The sequence below is a fragment of the Periophthalmus magnuspinnatus genome, chromosome 15 (genome assembly GCF_009829125.3).
Source record: "Periophthalmus magnuspinnatus isolate fPerMag1 chromosome 15, fPerMag1.2.pri, whole genome shotgun sequence".
In the NCBI taxonomy this organism is placed as follows: domain Eukaryota; kingdom Metazoa; phylum Chordata; class Actinopteri; order Gobiiformes; family Gobiidae; genus Periophthalmus; species Periophthalmus magnuspinnatus.
In genome coordinates this window covers 7,902,480-7,929,012 of record NC_047140.1, presented here as the reverse complement: position 1 = coordinate 7,929,012, position 26,533 = coordinate 7,902,480, and the positions used below count along the sequence as shown (strand labels likewise).

At 38.6% G+C, this 26,533-nt stretch overlaps 1 protein-coding gene across 4 annotated transcripts in view; it reads left to right on the top strand.

Moving 5' to 3' along the window:
- Positions 1–6,012: 6,012 nt before the first annotated feature.
- Positions 6,013–26,533, top strand: part of LOC117382588 (inactive ubiquitin carboxyl-terminal hydrolase 54-like) — a 61,318-nt gene continuing 40,797 nt past the window's right edge. For 3 of the 4 annotated variants that reach the window (XM_055227427.1, XM_055227425.1, XM_033979801.2), the window contains exon 1: positions 25,629–25,773. The gene's annotated coding sequence lies outside the window, so the exon portion shown is untranslated. Of the gene's footprint in view, positions 6,141–25,628; positions 25,774–26,533 lie in introns of those variants that run through there. The other variant, XM_055227426.1, reaches the window with a different exon arrangement.

The following is a 26,533-nucleotide window of genomic DNA, read 5'->3' as shown; positions in this document are numbered from 1 at the left end:
TCAGTGGTTAGAGCGCTTACCCACCAACCTGAAGGTTAGTGGTTTAAACCCTGCCTGGAGTGTCGATGTACACTGGTGTATGAATGAGAGTGTGTTTGTGATAGTGACCGTGGGGAGTTGGATTATGGCTACAGTCCTGTGTTTACATAGAGCGCCTCATGTATGCTCATTAACATGCACTATATTTAAAGAGAGGATATTACACGTCTATGGGGTATAATAATTGCTAACATAACATATTTAGATCACTCTGTTGCCTTTTATTGTTTTGAAAATGCTTTCTTCACCAAGAACGACCTATGAAAGTCTAAAATTAGGCCCGAGCCCATACAGGGCATAGGGCCTATTGCTTCCGCAACAATGAGTGCATGGGCTTCGCACATGCACTCATCGTTGCAGACTGTGGCCCCGTCGCACCGTGCACAGACTCCTGTATCCTAGCAACCCATGCCGTAGGCATGGGACATGCATATTTGTTCTTGCTAGCATGTCAGTGTCAACATTGAGTCAATGGGCGAAGCACACAGCGCGAACCGCTCATGTCCCCAAACACACTCCTGGCATCGAGCCCTATCCAAGCCCCCATGCCGCAGGCATGGGCCATATTTCTTACTGCTAAAATGAATGGAAGTCAATGGGAGGTCAATGGCGGACTTGTTTGGTGACAAGTGCAGCCCAAAGCCGCAATAAAATAGAGGCAAGTGGCGTGTCAGCGCCACCCACAGGGAGTGCCGGATCGGCAGAGTGCTTTAATTTGTTTTAGTTTCACTTTTGACGACCCTAACCCTAAGTCTCCACTTCTGTTGCGCCCCTCGCTAAATCACTACCCCTTCACATCGCTATCAGAACACAATCGGCGTTCGTCCTGCTCATGAAACTACTGTACATTGTATCAGGATTGTGAAGTTGTAGTATATTATTTTGGATCATTTTATATATTTATTGAGAATTGTCATGTGAGAGCATGGGTGATGTAGGCTTGTGGGTGGAGCATTGCACATAATCTTACAAGGAGGGTTTGGATAGGGCCCGGGAGAGATCGCACATCAGGCATGTTTTTGATGAGGGAACAACTTTATAACATTGTTGAAAGCTCCAAAAAGTAGACTTTGCATAATAACTCCTCTTTAAATAAATAAATAAATGCATATCACTCAGTATACATTTTCAGGCTCTCCAGTCTTGGACACGGTAATTACCTCCGAAAACTGTCAGAAAAATGACTTAATTGTGCATAAATGGTCCCTGCACTTTGGATGGAGCTTTCCGTGTTGATGACATAGACAGAGGTATTCCAATGTTAGAACTCAGCGCTGCTTCCTGTATTTTTGTACTTTTCTTCTCAACTTTTCCCACAAACTGCTACTTAACAGATATAAAACTATGAAAAATATTTACCGCACAGAAACATATAAACTTCAAACATCATCATGTTTTATGGCATACAGTTAGTTCCAAAGATCATTTGGTCCTAGACTAAAATACAAAAGTAGTTGTCTGAAGATCATACATTATGCAAAACTTCTGAGTTTTAAGTCATGCCATAATGCTATTATCAAAAACATTCCTGGAGTCATTCACACATGTTTGAGTAAACCTTTAGTCCACCTGTTCAAAATGCTCTGTTCCACCTTGTGATGTCACGAAGCAATATTTTTCAAGTTAACAGCTCCTTTTACCTTTTGGTTAATAGAGATTAGAAATTCCAGTCCTGAAATGACCCAAATGATTCTTATGCAGGTGTTTGGAATTTTAAAACACAGTTGAACACTTCCTGTATCACCACATGACATCACAAGGTGCAACGAAGTTTTCTGTTTGAGAGAAGAGCTCAGCCTAAATATACAGGGTTTGTGTGTTAAACATGTATGAATGAAACAAAACAAAACTCCAGATATGTTTGTGATGAAGAAACAACATTATAACATAGATCAGAAAATAATTTGGGCCCTTTAAACAGCACAGGAAAGAAAGGAAATCAGTATTATCCACATCACTGCCAGTCACTGCATCAGTGGGTTTCAAACGTGAAGAAAAGATGCATGAAGTGAAAGTGCTACCACAGCACAACATAATCAGATTGCCTCCTGTTCATATTCCAAACTGCCATCCCCTCACTTCTCCTGGGCCTCTGCGAATCTTGCACACTTTTATTGTGGCGCTGCTCCAATCTAATAAGCCCATCCTGAGGGCACATGTGGAAGTATGAATGCTATAGGCTAACACACTAGCTAACACTGTATCCGAACACACAATCCCCGCAGGGCACCGAACCAACACTTTCTACCAACTGCAAATATGCAAATACAGAGAGCAAGTGTTATTGAGTTTTCCTCTCTTCCTCCATTTTTCTTCTGAATAACAGCAGCCCTTGGCCTATAACACAGAGAAGGCCACATGTGCACTAGTGCTAGAGCCAGTGTATCCAAGTTAATTGCTTTGGCTCACATCCAGAGGAGATTGTATTCAGCGAGGAGGGCACTTGAGAGCAACAGTGGGTCAGTGTATAGAAGTATATATGAGAAATGTGGAGTTGACAGCACAGCGCTCCAGCAGGCAGACTACATTGTATATGCCCATGTATTTGTTCTGCTCTAAAGGACAGGTGACAGAGACACCTGAGGGAGTCCAACATGGCACAACCACAAATGACTATAAGAGAAGGGAATACTGACTTTTTCAGTACAAATATACCATATAAACTGCAGTATTTTGTTGTAGCTCTAAGTTCTGTTACTTCACTGCTTATGTACTGTTAGCACTGTGACTACTAATATTTCCAACACTGATATCTGATTACTCCTATAGGCCAAGTACTTGCATTAGTAGATAGTGATAGATAAATAGTTTATTAGTAGGAAGATAAAAAACAGCGATGTATATATAAAAATGAAAATGAAAAAAAAAATTCTATGTAGACTAAATTAGACTAAATTGTATGTAGACTAAATTAGCATGTACACTAGGTTAGGGCACACTTTTTTCTTTAGTTTTTTCATGATTAAATGGAATGTAATAAACTCAAAATAACTCAAAACTTGTTAGAAAATGGCCACCCTTTGTTTTCAAGTCTGGTATATTTTGCTTCATGTATTTGATTGTGTTTTGTATATATATGATATGTAGAAAGCCATAAACAATAAGAAAAAAATTAATAAATAAATGAAACAGTGTGTCCAACTTTTGACTGGTAGTGTAGATAACCCAAAACATGTTACATAAAAACCTGCCTAAGTCATGTTTGGCCAATTTCAGTTTTCTGTCCCTCTGTACTCCCCAGACCCTGCTGCGTCTGTATGTGTCAGGTCACCTCTCCCTCCGTCACACCTCGAGCCAGGCTCAAACACGGCCGTCCAATTAGATTTGTTTATTTCATTGACAGTCCTCTCATAGTGCTCCTCTCATTGATTCTACAGAAATCTGCGAATGTTTTCAGTCCCCAATGAAATTTTTCCCTTTTTTTCCCTCTTTTTCCCTCCTAAGTAGCCATATTTGTTTTGACACAGACTGACCATGTGTGTCTCTAATTGGCTCATCCACCTGTCAATCACGCTCATCTGAACTCAGGGAGATTCACCGATGACCAGACTCACATCAGTGTAAAGTATTAGAGAAGTGTGTATTTTGGATCCCAGTCTTTTTTTAAAGTTTCGGGGTCCTATCTGAAACTATAGCACATCTATCCACATTAGTAATTCCCACTTCTCAGATCAGGTTGCGTAACAATTTTTCAATCCGTCACACATCCGAGCCCAACTTTCCCAGCCAATCACGCTGTCCTGTTTAGTACCCTTTAATCTGCCCGTTCTCTCTCTCTCTCTCTGCCTCCCGCTGTGATCAGACCTGACAGCAGTCCAATGTAGGATAGCCTTTCCCTAGTATATAGCATTGAAACTAGCACTGAATATTGAATCTCCCATATCTCCCGCTGAGTCACATCTGGTGCCCTAACCGTCATTTATCCAGTGCACAGATCGGGCCTGACGCTAGCTGCCACACACACCCAGAGGAGCGCTCCGAGCTGGGATAACTCAAGTGGAAGTCCCCCGTGGAGTAGCGTCTGATGGGCCTAATGCGGCAGTCTGCTGGGGCCCTAATTGGCTTGTTGTGTTGGGTGGAAGCTTCGGATTAGACAGCCACAACAGAGAAGCCACAGGTCAGAATGCTCGGGCAAAATAAATGTGTAGTGTCAGGAATTATGTGGGAGGTTTTATTGGACAGGACAGAGTTTGAAAATTGGAGTCTGAAGAGTGGGGAGATACAATTTGTTTCAGAACACTTACTAACAAGATTCAGATTATAATGTACATTTTAAACAAACTAAATAATTTCCGTCTTTGGCATGAGGTGCGATCAGTGTTGCAGCCCAGTTTATAACATAATACAGTTTCAAAATCCCTCTGTGCTGGGCGTGGGTGTTATGATCGTGCATCCCATACACTCATTTTCTTCTGTTTATCACAGGCAGGGTCATGGGGGCAGCAGTCTAAGCAGGAACTCCCAGACTTCCCTTACCTCAGACACTTCCTCCTGCTCCTCCAGTGGGACCCCAAGGTGTTATTATGATATGTTGTGATTGTTGTGACACATATTATAAGGATGTATAGATACTGATGCTGGTTTCAGATCACAGCTCTGATACAGAACTGTGTGTATCTGTATTCGTTCCTAGAGATTGGTACAGCTGGTATGCTTCTTTCACAAACTAAACCCAAACAAAGGTTCAGTTTGTGAAATACGAATATTTACCTGGGGAGGGATAAGACGCAATTCCCGCAAGAGAAGTTGAGGTATGAGATTAGATCCACGAGAACGAGAAAAGACAAGATTTTGACATAATTTGTAATAAGGCGATTCTTGAGTCAGGACAAAACAGGCTAAAATATCATAATTGCCATACATCTAAAGTTAAATCTTTTTTTTTTTTTAAATGAAGAACACAGGTGAAAGAAATATTATAATGAAATTTACAGTTTAGTTGTCCTTATTTAGTTTTTCTTCAAATGCACATGCACAGTGTGATAAAACTGTACAAAATACGAGCACACCATTATATGTATGAAAAATAGTTTTAAATAATAATATATAATTTAAAATAGTTATTTTTAAAAGAACATCCCATCCTATCCCAGTCCATCTCAGCCTGACATTTAGAGCACACACATCCCACCATAAAGTTAAATCTAAGGAAGATCTGTACTGGAGCTATTTATTAGAAGATATTTTTGATGTTTTTGGAAATTTTGATGAACTCAGCTACTTATACAAAACTGATTTGCTATTACTGAAAGAGTACATAACAGTTACGTTACACATTTAGATCAGTTTTGTCATATGGTATTTATTTTTTAACAGAAAGACCATGTATTTTCAGCCTTTGCTCTGGTGCCAATATTCGATATTGATATATAGAAATGTCAATATCTAAATCAGAAATGAAACCGCTGGAATGATGCATGTTTTCTTAACAGGGACCAGGGTGGCCAAAAGTATCGAAACTCAGATACTAATCGATACTAAAACTAGTATCGAAACTAAAGGTATAGATAGTCACATTCACAGAACAGAAATGAACCTTTCCTAAATATTTTTAGAATGATCTTGAGCTGTATCAGAACAAATATAAGACACATAGACTAGTGTACACCATGGATCACGATGAACCTACCTGGACAACTGAGGGATTACACGGATATATCAGTATCAAGTATCAAGTCTATTCCTTAGTATCAAAATAGAGTTTGAAATCTTAGTTTCAACACTAATTGGGACTTCCATTTAACAACAACAACTTAACTAACCACACATTCTGCTGTCTTCTTATTACAGGCAGAGTTCCCACCTGGTGTTTTGGTCCTGCCATGCTGACAGATGATGCTTCCCCTTTAAGACAACCAGGAAGTGAGTGTAGGGGGGTGTGAGCGGGGCTGGTCTGTTCAGTGGGAGGAGCCATTTGAGGAAACAGGTGTGTGTGCAAACAGAGATGATGTCATTGTGAGCCCTAGTCACCTGGGACACCGCTGCGGAGCTAGAGGAAGGAGAGAAGGAGAGAAAAAAGGAGGCAGCGTGGATCCTTCATCACTCCATTCTGTGAGGGAGAGGAGGAGAAGATGTAAGATTTGAATGCAGCTGCTGTGAAGGTGAGAAATTTAATACATATATGCAATAGAAAAGGCTGAGGATGCAAATAGTGCCAGTGACATTTATGTAGATTTGAAGCTTATGTTTCAAATGAAGGCTTACGGTGAGCTCAATGCATTGCTAAAATAGTACAAAATAGTTGTCAATGCTTGTAACAGCTAGGCCTGTCGTGATAATGTATTTTTAAGTTCAATATAAGTATATATAGACAATAAACGATAACACTGAAACAAATTTATGCCACTGACACAAAAACCAAGAGCAGTTAAACAACAAAAAATATTCTAAATGTACAATATTGTTAAAACCATGAGCTGCAATAAATAAACAGCAGAATGAAACACTTTAGTGCTAAGTTTGCATCTGTAAAGAGTCACACAAGTTATTAATTAAACCTTTTATGGCTCAAATCTTATCATATAGCCAAAAAATAACCCAAAAAATCCCCCGTAGTGCAAAAAAAATGCTCCCATGATAAATACTGACCCCAAAAAATATTGTTCCAGCATCATACATTTGAACCATGAGTCGATATAGTGATTATCATGACAGGCCTAATAACGGCTGTCAACATGTCTGAAAAAGTTCATGAGTGTAAGTGACTTTCTATGTGAATTTGTTTAAAAGCGCACTGTGTAACTTGTGTCACTCGCTTGTTTCCATATAAATATATTTGCTTTCCGTGTAGTGTTCCACAGTATGGCATTAAGCATACAGTGTGTATCACCATGGAAACAAGCAGGTGGTGCTATAAGGCAAAGTTACAGGTCAGATCTGAATGTCCACAATGTTTTTCAAGGAAATCAAACATCTGTAACTGATTAAATGCAAGACAGATAAGTTCAATGTCATTTCAAGCACAGACCCTCCATCTTGAGAGTTACATAGTTCAGCTTTAAAGGGCCTGTTACGCTGTTTTCTGATCTGTTATAATGTTGTTTCTTCATCAAAAACAGACCTGGAGTTGTGTTTTGGTTCATTGACACATGTTTAACACACAAACCCTGCATATTTAGGCTGAGTTCACTCTGTTCCACCTTGTGATGTCATGTGGTAATACAGGAAGTGCTCCACTGCATTTTTAAACTTCACTAGAATCATTTGGATCATTTCAGCCCTGGATTTGCCCATCACATGGTGGAACAAAGCATTGCAAGCTTTGGAGATGTCGACAGACTAAGATTAAAAGGTTACTCAAATGTGTGAATGAAACAAAACACAACTCCAGGTCTGTTTATGAGGAGGAAACAGCATTATAACATCATTTTTTTGTTATATAGGACCTTTAAGTTGAAAATATGTTGTAAGTGTATAAAGTGTATAAGTAATTGTCGCATGTTGTCCAGTTATCTGTGGAAAAAAAAAAAAAAGCTTTTTGGACAAATTTGTTTTCGAAAAGTTAATTTAAAAAAAACAGTTATATTGGTTATAATTTTGCAGAATGCAGCTGGATAGTGTGACTGGTGTAGTTTTAATTACGGCGAGTTTTAGGCATTATAAATTAAATACCTTGGCCTGAGTCAAATTTAAAAGACCATTTGCAAATAATTAACTTAACATTTAAGAACACTTTTTAGTTTGTATTTTTTGACAGCATCCACCAACCTCATTTCTAACCTATAACATAACTGGCGTGCTGTTTCTTTTAATAATAATAATGCTTTAGTCTTATACAGCGCTTTTCCAGATGATTAAAGTCACTTTGTTTCATGCATTATTCATTCACTCCAGTCTCACTTTTGCTGGTACTTGAGTAATAAGTATAAGTACTCTTACTGGAGTAAAAGTTTTGAAGATGATTTGAACATTTGTGTTTCTTGCACTGCTCCTTCAGACATGATTTAGTTTGTCTCATTTTGTGTATTAGTTTTACTCTTACTCATATCAGACACCACTACTTTGTACTTCTACTTGAGTAATATTATTTTGCAGTACTATTACTCTTACTTGAGTAGATTTTTAACTACTCTACTACATCTAAATTTTGCATTGCTTGCATTTCACTTGTGTTGTTGAATATAGGCAGTGGACACAAGCCTTGACAGCTACTCCCCACATATGCAAATGATGTCATTATGTCTCTTGTACTATTAACTCTTTGTTAGGATGGAGGATCATGGAGGAAGTTTATTGATCCACTGCTGAGGAGACATTAACTTGACAGAGCAGAGAAGAGTGTCCTTGAATATTGCTTATACAACACTTGTTATGTAACTGTATTTTAATGATAGTGGCTGTTTGCATTCTAAACCTGTCCATCGAAAGACTTGAGCAGTTTATTGTTACTCACTTTGTACCACAGCAGACAATAGCTAAAAAGTGTGAATGTTAATCTGGTTCTTATCATGTGATATATTTGGACTGTAGGGTTGGCAGCTGTGATAAGAAGTAGGTGCTGTAATATGAAAATGTTGCTATAACCTTATAAGCATATGTGTTTGTATATTTCTGTAGGCTAAAAATCCAGTCATTGAAAACCACAACAGTCCAGAGTTGTTCCTCACTTTGCCTCTCAGTGTGTGGAGTTAGTCTGTGGAACAGCTTAACAAAACAATTAAGTTTGTAGGAACCTGGTTTAGTTTAAAAATGTATTTAAAAGAGAAATAATGAGGAAATACCTGGAGGAGAGAGTGATGCCCTGAGCACAGAGTGTAATATCAGAGGAGGGAGATGTGGGGTCAGAGATTGTTGGGCCAGTGTCTTGTCTGGATGTGAGTTTGAATGTTTTGTTGTGTCTGTCTGTCATGTATAATATAGTAGTCTATTGAATTGTTGAAGTGTTCTGTGAGTGGGAGGGGATTGGAAATGTATAAGCTCTGCTTCAGTCATTCCCTTTTCAAACCATGTATCTGCGTATTTGTGCGGACTGTCATAATGTTATTATGTGAATCATATGTGCAGGTTTGAAAAAATACTCTAACGACCTTATGCATTCTGATCATCATAATTGTTCTCCTCAATGAGTTTATAAACACTTCTAACAACTTTTGTTAGACCAGAACTAACAAAACTGGCAAGCTAACGTGCATTTCCTGATTATTAGAATAAAATGTGTTACAATTGGATGCAGGCAGCATACAGGAGACTTATTTTGAGCTCAAGAGCTACTTGTACACTGCCTGTGGCCCAGAATACACACTTTTTCAAGATGTGAGTCTGGCCACAGTTGAATCTCCCCTTGTTTCACATGGGTGATTGACAGGTGGATTAGCCAATCAAGGACATGGTCTGATCAAAACAAATATAGCTGCTTACCAGGAAAAAAAGGAAAAAATCTGTTGATCTAAGATGATATCATTTTTGCTTGTAAGTGATAGATGACGCACAATGCGCACAATGCGCACAATGCGTACAATGCGTACAATGCGTTCATATGCTGTAAAAAAAAAAAGCATACAAAATTACAATCTGCGAAACAACGAGGCTGCGAAAGGTGAACCACGATATAGCGAGGGACAACTGTACATCAACCAAGGAAAGGGGAAACATGAGGCTAAAATACACCAGGAAACAAGGAACAGGTGGAACACATGAGGGTGGGCACAAGATGTAAAGCTCAAAAACACAAACACACAGGACACATGTCAAATTAACACTATAGCCGTGTCCCAATTCAACGGCTACACATTTCGTTGGCTGCATTTGAAGGGCAATTACTTAACTTCCGGTGCGACAAGGCCTGTCCCATTTCATGATATTTTATTACAAGAACATTGTCAAATTGATCATATTTATAGACGTTACACTAGTTTTAATGTTTGTCTTTTTAATCATAAGATTTGGATGACATTTATTTTAATATCTTTTTAATCGATCCATGTGTGTAATATGTGTGGTGTGTGTCTAACTTTAGCATTTGCTTTAGCTTTAGCAGCGAGTCTCAGTTGCTGGGTGGCGGGAGCAGCTCTGTGGGCTAGACGTGTCCCATTTCGGCGCGGCCTATGCGGTTCACGAAGGCTACACGGAGGAGCACCCTTCCTTGGCTGGGTACTTTGAAGGGTGAATTGGAACAGGGCTAAAATGAAGTATAGAAATGAGGCAAACTAAAACATGGAAAACAAATAAACAAAACATGATCCATGACAGATGCTTTATTTCACGTTATGCATTACAGCTCTTTGTTCATAATTCTTGCACATTTAAGTAAACTAACCTCACTTTGCTCTTTTAAATGTTTGAACAGAACATTGTACAAAATAGAGCAGGTTCAAATCATGACAACTATTCAGCTGTGTTCACACCGGGGCATCAAAACGCATTGGACGCCTCTAGTTGGATGCCTCTGCATTTGAGAACAAATGCCTCCGAACCACGTCATGGACGCTGTTGACACACGTTGGAGAAAAATACTTGATGCGGGTTCAGGGCGTCCGTTGCTTTCAGGGTGTCCGTCACATCCAGGGCGTTTGTTGCGGTCTGCGAGTGCCTTTGGATGTTTTGTTTTTCCTGTGTCTTTGTGAAGGATACAGACCAGGTTGAGAAAGTGGCTTTAGTGTATTACATAAAACCATCAAAGGAGGCAAGTGACTCCACCGCTGTGTGTCTGTGTCCATGACTAGCCTTTACGCTATCCCAGAGATTGGCAAACTTTTTGACACACGGGCCACAGTGGGTTCTAAAATTTAAAAGAGGGGTCGGGCCAGGATATATATGTATACATTACATTAGAGATTTGGCCTGGAACATGTACAAATTGTTTTCCAAATGCATTTAATAAATTAATAATTTATTAAATTTCAGTTAAATAAACACAGCAGAAAAACTTTGAACAAGGTTTACCCTTACCTATTTTAATAGAATTTGGTAAATAAGACCAAATGACTCGATTGAGTCGATGGAGCTGCAAGTGTGTCCATGCTCACTTCCTTTTTAGAACACGGCGGCTAAGCCCATTTATATATACAGTCTATGGGCAAGACACATTTTGCACAAATACATGAAAAAAAAATCAGGTACAGGGCCTTTAATATGCTGAATATTGGCTGTGTTATTTAATGATTAAATTAACATTTCAAATAGCAATTTGAATTAGAATTTAATTAATTGTTCACTCCATATTCATACAACCATCTCAGTGGCTACTATTCCTTCTTATCATATCTTTTTAGTCGGCATTCTAGTTTGCAAAGAATTATGAGAGCATTGAGAGTTGTGAAAAGCTCTTATAAACACATTGCTATGAATGTTTGGAATGCATAAGGTAAATGAGGAATAACTTTAAAATGAACTAGTTTTGGTTTAAGACATTACAGGTGAGGTACAGTGTCTTTAAATCTGCTGCATTCTCATTTGGTATTGTGTGGGCAGGTGAGACAGGTGTGACAGTAAACAGTGGCTGGGTTTGGTTACTGTGTGTTTCTACCACCACATGATGAGTACAGCAAACATTACACACACAGCGGTGATGTCATACAGGAAGTAACTGTACTGCGCCGGTGTCATGTGACCTCTGTTTATTCTACAGCTCATTCTGTTTAGTTTAGACTCCTATAAAAGACACATTAGTCATTGTCTGTCTGCTGTTTAATGACCTGTTTATTATTCAGGTTTATAGGTCTGTATTTCCCTGTATTGTTTTTATAGCACTGATGAGCAGGTCTATAAAGAATATAAAATATGGTTTAGACCTGGTTTATTCCTAGTTTAGACCTAGATTAGTCCTGTTTTAGTCCTAGTTTAGACCTGGTTTGTTCCTGGTTTAAACTTGGTTTAGTCCTGGTTTAGTTCTGGTTTAGACTTGGTTTAATCCTGGTTCAGACATGATTTAATGCTGGTTTAGACCTAGTTTCGTGCCAGTTTAGACCTGATTTAGTCCGTGGCTACCTTAGCTGGATTATTTTATTCTTCTTTAAATTAATCATCATTTAGAAGTACCCTGGTGTAGTCTACTATTCAGCCAATTGGTAAAACAATCATGTGGTTTGTGTGGTTTAGTTGCATGCAGAATCAAGCTTTGTAACTTAATGAACACTTTTCAAAATACACAAAAACCTAGTTAAACTTCCACAGTACTCCCTATTGTCCTGCCAGAACCTTTGCTTCTCTGATCCCATCTGAGAGCATAAATAGCATCAGTTGTTTTAGTTATGACCTCATCTGAACATGCCTGACCCAACGTACCACTCCACACTAATGAGCGCCACTACCCTCACACTCTTTGTATTCAAATGAGGGGCTGAGCCGAACCAGACAACGCTCTCTTCTCACTCCACTGGGCCTTTTGTCTGCCTGTCACCCCAAAACAGGACGCACCAGGACAGTAGCATCAAAGACAGCAGTGTTTGTAGAGATGTGACTGCCAGGGCCTTATGCAACCACACAGAACGCATTAGAGCTCTTAGTAAAGCTCAGAGACTGGCACCAAATAACTACAGCAACATTTTCTAGGAATGAGCGGGACTTCATAAGCGTTCAGTCGGAACTTCAAACAAATACTGATAATATTTATATAAGCGGTATGGACTGGAGTTGTTTTGTGAGCGGTTTTGAGTGATGGACTGTAGGGTATTAGATGGAAAAACACTATGAGGAGTTACGTACACTTGTTTGTACACTGTATGACTTGCTTGTCTTTGGACCGAGAGAGTACACACCATAATACAAGGAAGACCTATTGAAGTAGTATGTGGGAACTGCATGGAAATGTATAGTTTCTAATTGCATCCTGTTCCCAAATTTGTACTCGAGTAAAAGTAATGTACCCATGGTTATACCGGCTAGTTAAAGCCTGATCTGGTCTGATCTGGGCCTGGTTAGTTCTTGGATGGGAGACTGCTGGGAATATCAAGTGCCACAGTGGGGCGCCATTCATTGTGTCCTTAGGCAAGACACTTCATCCACACACAGCAAATTCACCATAGTCAAATCAAATGGGGATTTAATATTGACGTTCTATCAGTGTCTGCATGGGACCAGTCAAGAAAGTGTTAAAGGTGCTCTTTTGGAAGGGTTGATTATTAACTCTCAAAAAGCATTAACAACATTTTTTCTGAATACCTTGGCCTATTATTTTCTTTTTTTCCCCATTTCTTTTATATGTATATATACAGGGAGGACTCAATGAGAGGACCAGATTCTCTATTTCATGAGTGCGCTGTTCAAATACAGAACAATAAAAAAGCAAAACAAACAAAACAAAACTGCATATGTCCGTTTAAAACATTAAAAACAGGAGCAGGTGTGAATATATATATTTATCACCAGATTATTAAAATGCTTTACTGGCACCAAAATAGCAGGAGCGAAATTGAGCCTTGGGGCACTATTTTGCTTAAAGTAAAAACTTTTGATTTAAACCCATCACCTACTATTGTCTGGGTTCAGTTTGAAAGATCATTTTGGGACCAATTACATGAAGCACTGTCATATCCAATATGTTTTAAGAGGACTCCATGATCCAGTGAATCAAAATCTTTAGTTAAATCAATAAACAGAGCTACACAGTCTCGTTTGTCATCAAGATCTGCGAAAATGTAATTTAGAACGTTGGGGTTGCAGTGACAGTACTGTGCCCTTTTCTGAAACCTGATAAGACTTCAAATGGAGCATTTATTTAAATAAACTGTAACTTGATTTGCAACTTAGTTTTCTAATGTAATTTAGAGATTGGCCAGAAATTATTATTTAGTATGTAAATTATTAGTATGTAAATGAAAGACATGTGGCGTTTTCCATAATTCTGGTATAACTGCCACTTGAATTGACAAATTGAAAATATGTAAAAGAGTTTGAAATAAATATGTGGCAGCTAGTAACAGAAGTTTTGGATCAAGGTCATCAGCTCCCATGGATTTCTTTGGGTCATCGTGGGTGGGAAACACTGAACTACAATAACCACCCAGTTGCAGTTAGTTTTAAAAGTGATATTGTAAATGTAATAATAGCAATTAAGTACTTACTAATCCAGGTACATCAAGGAAATGTGGAGCAGAGGTCAAATATTTGGTACTTGAACAGTAAAACTCCTCCATACTCCACCCTAACCAGCATTTTCTGAAATAAATCACATTGTAAACATGCTAATTAGTCAATTAATGTGCATAATTACACCAGCCAAGTATACTTCCCGTTGGACCAAGTATAGATTTAAAATCAACTCTACATTTACTGAAAAACAGCGAACCCCCAAGTTTTCATAAATTACCTCTTATGAATATGGTGTGTGTAAGTGTTGGTGGTGGAAGGGCTGGTCGGAGGGGCTGATGATGCGGATTGGCAGCCTTGCTTCCATCAGTGTGTCCCAGGGCAGCCGTGGCTTCAATCTTACCACCATCAACTGTGGAGTGAATGAATTATACACTGTAAATTGCTTTGGGAGTCTTGAAGGGCACTTTATAAATCCAATGCATTGATCCAAATAATTTCTCAAGTAAGAGTAAAAAAACATTTGGAGAAACTGCATTTTGGATGTAAAATGAAAAAAGAATATATGAATTTCCAAATATTAGACACAATAATCCCTCCCCGTGGCCTCCCCAAATCACCCACTCACCACATTCAGATTTAGGTAGACTAAATATCTTTTCAAAGTACACGTCATCAGTATGTAGAGCCACTTTTTGTTTGTTTGGTAGCTCTTGTTATCCTCGTGATAGCTGTCTCCATCCTGTATTCAGTCTTATGTTTCCTCATATCCATTGCAGTGTTGATGTTTGACAACTCATTTCAGCTCACAGCCACTTTTTTCACTCGGGAATGTTTCTCAAATACACAAACAAATAAATATTTAAACCCTGCTCATTAACTACATTTCCATCTATGGTCGTCAGGCGTCACTTTATTCCACTAGGGGGTGTGTGACAGCTTCTCCACCTGCTCATAGCTTCAAAGACAGACAGTACTTCTTAACAATACACAAGCACATCTTTAGTCATTTATGAGGCTGCTGTTTGTCCCCAGCACTAGCCTTTTGTTATGCCTAAACTTAAACCTGCTAAAATAACTTATTGAGCTTTTAAACATGTTATTTAAAACATTTTAGTATTTTTTTATTCACCCATTTAAGTATTATCATTTAGTGAAGTTTAGTGAAGTCTCCATTTGAACATTTCTCCTGCATTGTACCTGATTTCTGTCTTAAAACATGAAAAATATGAAAACAACTCACAACTTTCTGTCACAGGAAAGCTTACAACAACTATCATGCTAACCACGCACTTCATGATTACTGACCAATAAAACTCTTTATATTTAGATGAAGACGGTACACAATGGGCTTATTTTCACCTCAAGAGCTGCTTATACAATATATCTGAACTGGGACAAGACAAATTTTGTCATGTTTATTTTATTTTATTTTTTTATTTTCTGCATTGTCAGTAACCCAAGTGTTCAAATTAAAGGTGCACTATGCAACTTTTATGCCACTCATTTGATGCTTTTGCTTCACTTGGAATGTTCCAGTGTGGTATTAAACTTATCTGTCTAAAAAGAATACATTTTACTGTGAGCTGGTTCACTTCTCCACAGATCTGGCCTGTAACATGGTCCTGCTTGTCTCCAACATGTACCTCAAGTTTAATGCCTGTGGAACATTCTTGGGAAAGCAATAACATCTATAGACGCAGGTGGCGAACATTCCAACAACAAAGTTACGTAATGCACCTTTACGACAGCTCCCACACCACAATTCTCCATAAATATACAAAGAGTTAAAAAGTTATAACATTGTTCCTTCATCAAAAACATGCCTGAAGAGGTTTAGATATCATCCATGCCCATTTCAGTGTTTTAGTGATCTCTTCCCAGCCCTATTTGGATCCTCGTTACAGTTAGCTGTAAAATTCTGTAGAATACTCACAAAGCCCACGACATTCATGCTCCCACACGACAATTCTCCATGAATATACAAAAACTTGTTACAAAACTGTACACAACAACTTCACAAACCTGATCCGATGTGCAGTAGTAGACTCAGGGAATCAACAATGAAAATGAAACTTATAAAACATGTTAATACGTTGTTTCGGCAAACATAGCATTTTCAAAACAATAGAAGGAAACATAGTGATCTAAATATGTTATGTTTTAGCAGTTAATATCCCACATTTTGGGCATAAGTTACCAAACATATAATTACATTAAATCATGTCTCTGAACACATTTAAAACTTTCACCATATATCCCTCTCATTATCCTTAACAGTTACATCCAAACATATACTGTTTAATTTACACCTCTATTTTTACTTCCACTGCACTGATTCAATGCTGTGTTTCCATTAGATACCATCTCTGCCCACTGTCCACAGCCTCTCACTGATAAGCCCCTCCCTCTCTAGAGCGTGTGCAGCTTTACAAACAGGCGTTCCCCTCCACACAGCTGGAGGCTTAAAAATATCACTGTGAAACGTGCACTCAGCAACTTCTATGTGATGCTCATACATTTGGATAATCTTGTTTTCTAAAGCTGTGCACATTAGGACTGTCAAAAGTTTCGAAAATCAGATACTAATCGATACTAAAAGTCATTTGAACCTTTCTTGAACAGCTTTAGAATGATCTTGAGCTATATCAGAGCAAGTATAAGACACATAGACTAGTATATATGTATAGATATAAGGCCACATGGTAATATAAAAGAAAGTACTACAATTATTATCACAGCAGTATCGGAATCAATATTGAGTATCAAGTCTATTCCTTAGTGTAGAAATCAAACACTAGTACAGATGCAGCCCTGTAGGCTGTAGAGGACTTGTCATCATAAAGTATTAAATATTACCCTGTTTATATCACAAGTGTACCTCCCAGGCTTGTACTGTACATGTGAGGGACGACTACACGGTCATGAGATACTTCTCCTTATGGTGGTCTAAGTAAAGTTCATTTAAGTTCATTCAGAATGTAGAGCAGCACAATATATTTCAGGAGGAAAATACAAAAATAAAGGAAAATTGGTCATTCATCATCAAATCCTAGAGTCTAAAAACTTACCAATAATAAGAGGTTACACTAGTAGTACATTTACTCGAGTATCATTTTAATAGGCCCATTAACAGACTCCATACTTTGACTCCTACTTGAGTATTATGTTTAAAAGTGTAATACTCTTACTTAAAGTATAAGTTGTGTTTCCTCTTCCCACTGTGAGTAAGTCTACAAGTGACAAAAGCTTTATGTTGCCAATATGAAACATTTGTGCTTCTTACACGGCTCCTTCACATATGATTTTTTTGGTCAAATTTTTGTGTCTATACTTTGAAAATACCAGAGTTGGTGCATTATTTCATGTTATGTCCTTTGAATTACACATCAAATTATAAATCAGACATCCCAGGCATTTACTTTTGCATTTACTTGGATAGTAGTTTCCCCAAATACTGAAAAATTGAAAGATCTATCAGAGACTAGAGCAAAAACACTCTTTATAATTAGATGCAGACAGTACGCAGCGGACAAGATCTGCTTATACACAAATTCCATGGATTTTTTTTTCTAAGATGCTAAAATTTGTTAAAATATTCAAAAAGTTTTATTTTCGTGATCCTAATTTAGCTTTAATCTAACCTTATTGTCTTGAAATTTAAATTTGGATCCATTCACTTCTAAACAATGGGTTTTATTTTTGTCTTTTTGCTAATGCAGCAGACATTTATCAGTCCTTGGTCTGCTGCAACGTACCTTAGTCCTACTTTGGTGATTGTGCAATGCAAGAAATATTCTGTGGCAACATCCAGCTATCTGTCCATCTTCATCTGTATATTTTCCTTCCTTAGTTTTCAGCCTGTCTCACCACTACAGCTCTTGTGGTAGAATATAAAGAGGTTTCCAGGCCTCAGAGAGATGGTCAGATAGAGCCGTGTGCACCACAATGTATTTGATGGAAAAAGAATGGATTCCTATCTGCTCTGGAGGTCTGTTTACACGAGGACTCCCCAGGGGACTCCTCACAGGACAGGGTGGGGCTTTCTCTTATGTAGCTTCTCTAGCACTTTGAACCAAATTTTGTTCCAGATAGATTCTAAAATAAGTCTCATGATACTGGTTTAAAGCTCTGTTCTACCTATGACCAAGCTGGATATGACATGTTTAGTCCTGTACATGATATTTTATTTTTAAGTTGAATTACATACCTTACACAATTTATTACTTATATGTCACAAATATATCGATATAGCAAAAATGTATGCCACCCTTGTCTGGGATCAGGACTGCACACTTCTCCTAATCTCTGCTAATGTGAGGTGAGAGAAATTAATTTTATTCAAAATGATGGGTAACCAATGAGCTCTTTCGTTTCACATGTGTCACTCAAATAAACAACTCCGATTGAAGGGCCGAGTTTGAGCCTAGCTTGAGTTGCAGCATAGGGAGTGGTGACCTGACTGGTATCCTTCTGGATAAAACATACAAGATATTATTTTGGACTTGCCAGGTAATGTAGAGAAGATTTAGATAGGAAGTACTGTTTTGGAAATCAAGATGTTTCGGCTCCCACTCAGACACTTTCATTTTGATGGTACTGGCTTGAGACCCTAGGATACTACTCTGAATTATCTAAGTCCAACTCCAAAGAGAAGAGTTTTAAAGTGAAACTGCCCTGCCCTTGTTTATGAGCTAGCATCATTATGGGTGGTTATGGGTGTGTAATGGCTCTCTCACCTTCAGTATTGTTAAGAACCTGATTAGCATTTGATTGTCTTGTTTTTGTTTCAGTGTCTTGTCCTTGGGATGAACCAATCTCTGTTTTGCCAGACAATGATTTTCCCATGTTTGCCTTGTTTTGCTCTTGGTTTAGTGATGTTTCTTGACATTGCTAGACTAGTCAATTGAGGCATGTTGATTTTTCTTTTACTCTAAATCTAATCTCATTATGTCACAAATACATGATATTTCTTCAGTAATTGTAACCAGACTGATATCCATCTGCATACAAAATACAGAGAGCATTCTGTCACAAATACCCAAGACAAAATGACAAATGAGTATGGTATTTTGGTTTCGAAGCAGCAATAGCCAGAAAATTAACAAACCACAATCCGACCACATCCAATGCCCAACAGAGCCTGGTCCAGTCCGTCACACGACAAAGGAAACAGCTTATGTACCCTGTATTGAAGCCATTTTCCTATTGACCCAGAGCCAACAGCTATTGTACCAAACGCCCCTAATGATCCATGCAGTCATTTCCTCTGATGAAGACTTAACAGACTTTTATTGTTGGAGAACACTGTGTAAAGTTCAGAGTTACTTTATTTGTACAAACAGTTACCATGTTCAGATTCTTGAAAGTGATGATGTTATACTCAAAGATGGGGAACAAGAGGCGGTTTTTCTCCACTGTGATAACATGTTTTATATATATATATATATATATATATATACACACACACACCCACACACACACACACACACACACATATATATGTGAGATATACAACAGGAATGAACAAATGATGAACCTGATCATTTATATTAGTGGCAGCATACACTTGGATCCAAGCAATATTAATTTTACCTGTCTTCTATCTGTAGTAGTAGTAGTAGTAGTAGTAGTAGTAGTAGTAGTAGTAGTAGTAGTAGTAGTAGTAGTAGTAGTAGTAGTAGTAGTAGTAGTAGTAGTAGTAGTAGTAGTAGTAGTAGTAGTAGTAGTAGTAGTAGTAGTAGTAGTAGTATTGGGCTATATGATGTTTAAGACCAAAAACTACATAAATCTGCACATTAACAATAGTAAAGGACCTGTACCTGACTGTTTCTTCTTCTAGTTCAGTAAAACACCTTTCATTACATACACTGTGTTGTAAAAGCAGGCAATTTTAGATGTTGTTAGATGAGAACTATGTGCAAACAACTGCCTGTTACTAACCCAGACGAGGCTAACAGTTCATTTTGAAACATTAATAACCAACAAATCAGGCTCCTTCTTCCCCAGCGGTCGCTCCCGCTAGTGTTATCAACAGGTTTAAATAACAGGGGGCGTTACTTTTAACAGCCTTACTCCAGATTGGCTCTTTGGTTGCTATGATACTCATGGTCTAAATTCTAAATATGGAACTCGACTCCAAAGATTATATTTTACAGTCTCAGCTTTTACTGAGCAAAAGCCTACATGATGTAAACTGCATTCATCTTGACAAGAATAAATAAAAATCAGGTATAGGCCCTTTAAGTAGCTCCTCAATTTGCAGCCAGTCTAGACAACTCAACGTCCAAATCTGTTATGCTTTGGGACTTCTCTCAAACGCTTGCAGATGGTTAGCTTTGTCAATCCCCGCAACTGGAAAATGCATTTTAACTGACAACTAAAGTAGTCTAAATCTGGGTTTGCTTGTGTTTAATAGGAATCATTCTTGGGAGTTTCCACAAGAAGTATGTTCGAGAGCCTAGCTGCGGTTCATATCTGTCCTCCACCCAAAAAACTCCACAGGACACCCACCCACGCAGCTCCAATAGCCCTATGTTTTTTTATTATCAATTTATTTCCAACCCCACCGCACTGTTTGCTCTGCGTGTCACATATTTTATACTCTTGTTTACACTGAGCTGCTCTTATGAAGCTCTCCTGGCCCGTGTTGATATACTGTTTTTATAGCAGTATTTGATGTGGTAATGCAGGACCAAGTATGGACTCATGGTATTGGTAGTGGTAGGAACGTGTCGTATTGGAAAACCGATGCTATATAGTGAGCTGAGGTTGGGTAGAGTAGCTAAAACAAGTACTGCAAAAGAATATTTATATAAGAAATGAAAGTGCAAGTAGTGGTCCAAGAAACTACCAAAGAAAGAGTAAAGTATTTGGAGAAACTACTACTCATGTTGGATGTCTATGCAATCCCTCAGTCGTAGGTCTGTCACAATAACATATGTTGAAGTGTGATATATTGCTGAAGTAAATACAAACGATAAGTGACAATACTGGAACTAATTTATGCCACTGACATAAAAACCCAAGAGCAGATTTAAACCACAAAAACTTCTAAATCTACAGTACAATATTGTGATATTTTTTTTGTTTGTTTTTTTTAGCTGAAATCGATAATCAGCCAAATGGAACACTTTAGTTTGCATATGTAATGAGTCATAGGAGTCATTCATTCAACCTTCTACAGCTTAAATCTTATCATATAGCCAAAAAATAACAACAATAAAATATTGACCCTAAAAGTATTGTTCCATCTGTCATGTATTGAATGATCAGGTGATACAGTAATTATCATGACAAGCCTACTTGTTAACTGGACAAAAAGAATTGCTTTTTGGAATATTATTATGAAACATATTATGAAACTCATATTATGAAACAGATTTGCTCCAAAACATAAAACAGAGTAAAACAATAATTTTGTTACTCAAGAGTTAACTGGACGTAACATCTGTTGTATAATTTAGTTAAAGTGGGGTTATTATGCAAAATTGTTTTCTTTTTTGAGCTTTCAAAAACCTGCCTGAAGAGCCTTTAGATGTCGTCCATGCATGTTTTGAGTATTTAAGCGATCTCTCCAAGGGCCCTACTCAAACCTTCCTTATGGTTAGCTGTAAGATTCTGTGCAATGCTCCGCCCACAAGCCTACGTCACCCATGCTCCCACATGACAATTCTCCATAAATATACAAAAACATGATACAAAACAGTACACAGCAACTTGACAAACCTGATGTGATGTGCAGTTGTTTCATTAGTGGAATGCACACTTATAGTGTTGTGATAGCGCCTGAAGGAGGTGTGACTTAGCACAAAGGGCAAAGGGAGGGGAGACGCAGAGTATCAAAAACAAAGCTGAAACATATTAAACATTTAATACGTTGTTTTGGTAAATATAGTCTTTTCAAAACAATAAAAATGGATGTAGTGATCTAAATATGTTACTTGTTAGCAGTTAATACCCCACTGAAGTAAAATATCCCGTCTTTAATGTAATTGGAAGGAAAAATGCACAAAATCTGGTATTTTTGAAAGATAGACCACAAAAATTTTAGTCATGTCTGAAGGAGTGGTGCCAGACACACAAACGTTCATATTGTCAGCATAAAACGTTTGTCACTTGTAGGCTTACTCACAGTGGGACGAATCACCACAACTTTTACTCAAATAAGAGTGCTGTAATGTTAAACTGCAAATATACTACAGGAGTAAAAGTATGAGTATGAATGTATGATATGTATGAAACTACTCAGAAGTACAATTGTATGAAAAAGTTAAGTTGACACCCTCCTCTGATAAATATTATGCTATTAACTGCTCTAGCTTGTCATTTAACAACCTATCAATTTGTATATTGCTAATTCTGTTAAAGGGCCCATCTTAGGATAGTTTCTGATCTCTGTTATAATGTTTCCTCATCACAAACAGACCTGGAGTTTTGTTTTGTTTCATTCACACATGTTTAACACACAAACCCTGCATGTTTAGACTGAGTTCTTCTCTCAGACAGAAAACACTCTGTTCCACCTTGTGATGTTATGAGGTAATACAGAAAGTGCACTACAGTGTTTTTAATCTCCATACACCTTCACTAGAATTATTTTCAATGATTTTCAGCCTTGCCAATCTCTAGTGAATAAAAAGTAAAAGGTACCTTTTAACTTAAAAACTACCTCTTCATGACATCACAAGGTGGAACAGAGTATTTTGAGCTTTAGAGATATAGACAGACTAATAATAAAGGGTTACTCAATGTGTAAATGAAACAAAACACAACTCCAGGTCTGTTTTTGAGACAATAACAACATTACAACATGGCCAAAAGCTCCAGAGTCCATCTTGTGTAATATAGGGCCTTTAAGTCTGCAGTATATTTCATCTCAAATGTACTTTTTGCCATGGGTGAAGTCATTTAAGAATCAAAGCTATTTCATACTAGTTGTGCAAGCCAGACCACGTTTCTTAATGAAGTGGTTGTGGATGAAATCTCATCCAAGCTTCCATCCACAAAGATCAGTTGTATGTGGCCAATCATAACAGTGTATTTAAAGTGGTGTGGCCATAGGGTGTGTATAGATTTCATGTTGAGCTGGCCAAATATGTTTTATCTTTTGACCTTGTTTCATAATTGCTTGGAAACACACAACAGTTTAATGTGTTTGCCTTTGATTCTTAGGGCTGCTAGATCAAAGCAAGATAATTATATAGTTATTATCATGTTCATTGACTTTTATGAAATGCTTAGAGGGAGTATTTTTGTGTCTCTTGTAAGTGTACTGTGTAGGTGACGAAACAGGTCAAATCTGTGGAGAGGCAATTTCTTTCTGTAATAACACCAGTTGAATAAATACAAGATGGACAGGTTTAATGCCATACTGAGAAACATTCCGGGCAAAGTGTTAAAGGACCTGTACCTGATTTTTCCCCATATGTTTGAGCAAAAATTGTCTTGCTCCAGTATGGATATATTGTATAAGCAGCTCTTGAGGTCAAAATAAGTCCATTGTATATTGCCTGCATCTAATTATAAAGAGGTTTATCATCCGAGGCTCTGGAAGTGCGCGTTTATTAGGCTAGTTGTTGTTAGCTTTACTGCTTTACTGAAAAAACTCTGCTCTGGTCTTTGAAATTTGTGAACTTTAAACTCATCGAGGTGAATAATTAAGATGCTCGTAATGCATAAGGTAAGTGAGGAACTTTGGACCATTGTAATACTTTTGAAACAAACCACTGCTGTTGAGACAGTAAAAATCAGCTACAGCGCTTTTAACTTCTCTGTGGAGACCATAGACTGTATATATAAATGGACATAGCTAACCTGCTAGCCACCGCATTTCAAATAGGAAACGAGCATGGGTCCGCCTCCGGCTCCATCGACTCTGGCTCCAGTTCACTTTACATCAGAAAACTGTTGCCCCTCTCTCCATAACTGCTGCTGTAGCTCTCGTCATTTGGTCTTAAAATGTTCATATTCACCCATTCTACATGATCCTGGTATTTTCATTTTGCTATTGTGTCCTTAAATCAAGATATGAGCGGTGCAGACGTTACCATCAACAGCCTCGCTCTCGATTGGCTCTTTGGTTGCTATGACACTCGTGGTCGGAATTCCTAAAATGCAACTTGACTCCAAACTGTCAGCCTCGATGAGCTTCATTTGACTGGTGACGTCACACTCACATTTAGTCCACTTTTTTATACAGTCTATGGTGGAGTACAACAGGTGGTGGATCCTTCACCAGAAAAGTGACATAGTGCACCTTCTAAGACTTTTGTTTGCCATCTTGTACAAGTATATGCTAGCTAGATAATAGTAATAATAATAATTTGTCATACCATCTGTTCAAGCATCGTTGCACGCGTGGCTGTGCAATTGTTTATTGACTGCCGTAAAGTGAAACTAAAAATGGTTCGTAAGCTGGTTGTAATTAAATAATTTACATTGTGTACTTGTGATCATTGCTATGATTATGGGCTCTGCGTGGGCTCGTGTGGAGGGCTGTGCCAGGTATCGACTCTGCCATGTGCTCCTGTGTCTCTGATCGGATCCATAAGCTGATCGATAGTCACTCAGAGGGAGAGAGGGAGGATTCATGCTCACTGCTCTGTCAGCGCCCAGCCCAGCCATCACCGCAGCCTTATACTCAGCACTATAAACTACTAGTAGAAATTGTATGAGAAATCACTTTGTAGGGATAATCGTTGTGAGGAACCCTGAGGCCAACTGTTGTAGTGCAGTTAAAGACATAGTCTGTAACTTTTTTACTCATAAAATAGACTAAAATATTTTTTTCATTTTTGTTGTGTTTATTGTACTGAAAATGTAGAAAAACATCTGTCCTCACTATGAGTGGGCTTCCATCTCCACAAACTTGACTCTTATTTGACTTGGTGAAGGACTTTTGCTTGTTTTCATGGAAATGCCACTGGCTATAATATTTCACATTAAAATGATGTATCCCCATGGAGATGTTCCAAAGTATGGTTTTAACTTTCTATTTCCATGGCATTGTCTAGGTGATGTGCCATACTGTACCTACCTGAAAATGTGTCTTATTTTTGGGGAGGCTAATATTGGCTGAAGTATGTCTGTCTCCATTGCCATGTTTTGCTTAATTTGGGCCCTTGCCTTTGGCTGCACAAACCTCAATGATTGGTCCGGCGGCCCTTTTAACCTTACGGCCGGAGTCTCTCAAGATGGATTCTCATTACTTTGTGAAGTCACAAATATCGCGAGAATCCATCTTGCTGTTCAAGGTTAGGGAGTTGTAGCTAGTTGTGCAAATGCTTTAATTACATCTGTCTTAGCATAACACATGAGCCTGCAGTACAGTCAGGCCGACTAGACTGTCTGCGTAGGACTATTGTCTTTTATTAGCTCATTGTTATTCTCTCCATCATTTCTCTATTCATAATGATGATATAAAAGGTGACACAGTGCAATAACATTAATAATACATTAATAGATGGCGTATTTTCGCGGACTTGGCTAAACGGGTGACATATGCGCGAGGCACACACAAACGCACGTGACTCTCTGTTACACTCACACAGACACACACACAGGCGCGCGCTCATACTCGTTCTCTGGCTCGCGCGCACTGCTGCAGGTAGTAGCTCCTCCCCCTCCTCTGGCTTCATTGGCTTCGTTCATTCTGCCGCTTTAAACCACGCTTTAAAACACACAATGCCCGCCGCCTCCCCTCATCTCCGCACCAGCACAGACCAGCACGGCCCCTAGAGCCTCTTCTGCCCGCTCCACAGACCGCAGGTGAGCCCTCTCTTCTCGTATTTGCCCGTTTTCGGAGCGCCTTTGCCCTCTGGTCTTTCCGTGGTTCAGACGGAGCGACCGTTTCTCCCATTCACCGGCGTCAGCTCTTACTACGTCTGCACCGGCTACACCAGCTCAGCCCGTGCTCGTAGTAACGACGTGCTCGTCCTACCAGCGGGAATATCTCATCATCTCTAACATTTTTAGTTTTTTTTCTAGAACCTTTATTATATTAATGATTGTAGTCGTCTATAACGCCGTGTTGTCTCCATTGCTCCCGTTAAGTTTGCTGGAAGTGATGTAATGTAGCCCAGTCTCATGTAGAGCAAAGCGAGCACTGCGCTGTGCTGCGTAAAGACGTTGCGTAGAGACTTCAAACATTGTGTTATAAACCACGGAGAACTGTCTTATTACTCGTTTTACAAATTATAGTACTCTTCAAGCAAACAGCACGCGTTTTTTTTCTAAAATCCTGCCTTAACCTGGTACATTTGTAGCAGTCAGATATTATTCTGTCTCTACAAAGAGGACTTCACTAAGGTCCGTGTCTCCGGGAGTCCACTGGTGGAATGGAAAGGCCTCTGTCTGAGAGGGAAGTTTCTCTGAATGTGACAGGTAAGAAACAGCACACTTGCTCACAGAAGAGTTGAAAGAGGAAGAGTAGTCTGGGACATCTCTACATCAGATGATGCTGATTCACTGGTTTGGGAATTACTCGCTCCTCAAAGTATGAACTGACCTCAGCACACTGGACGTCATC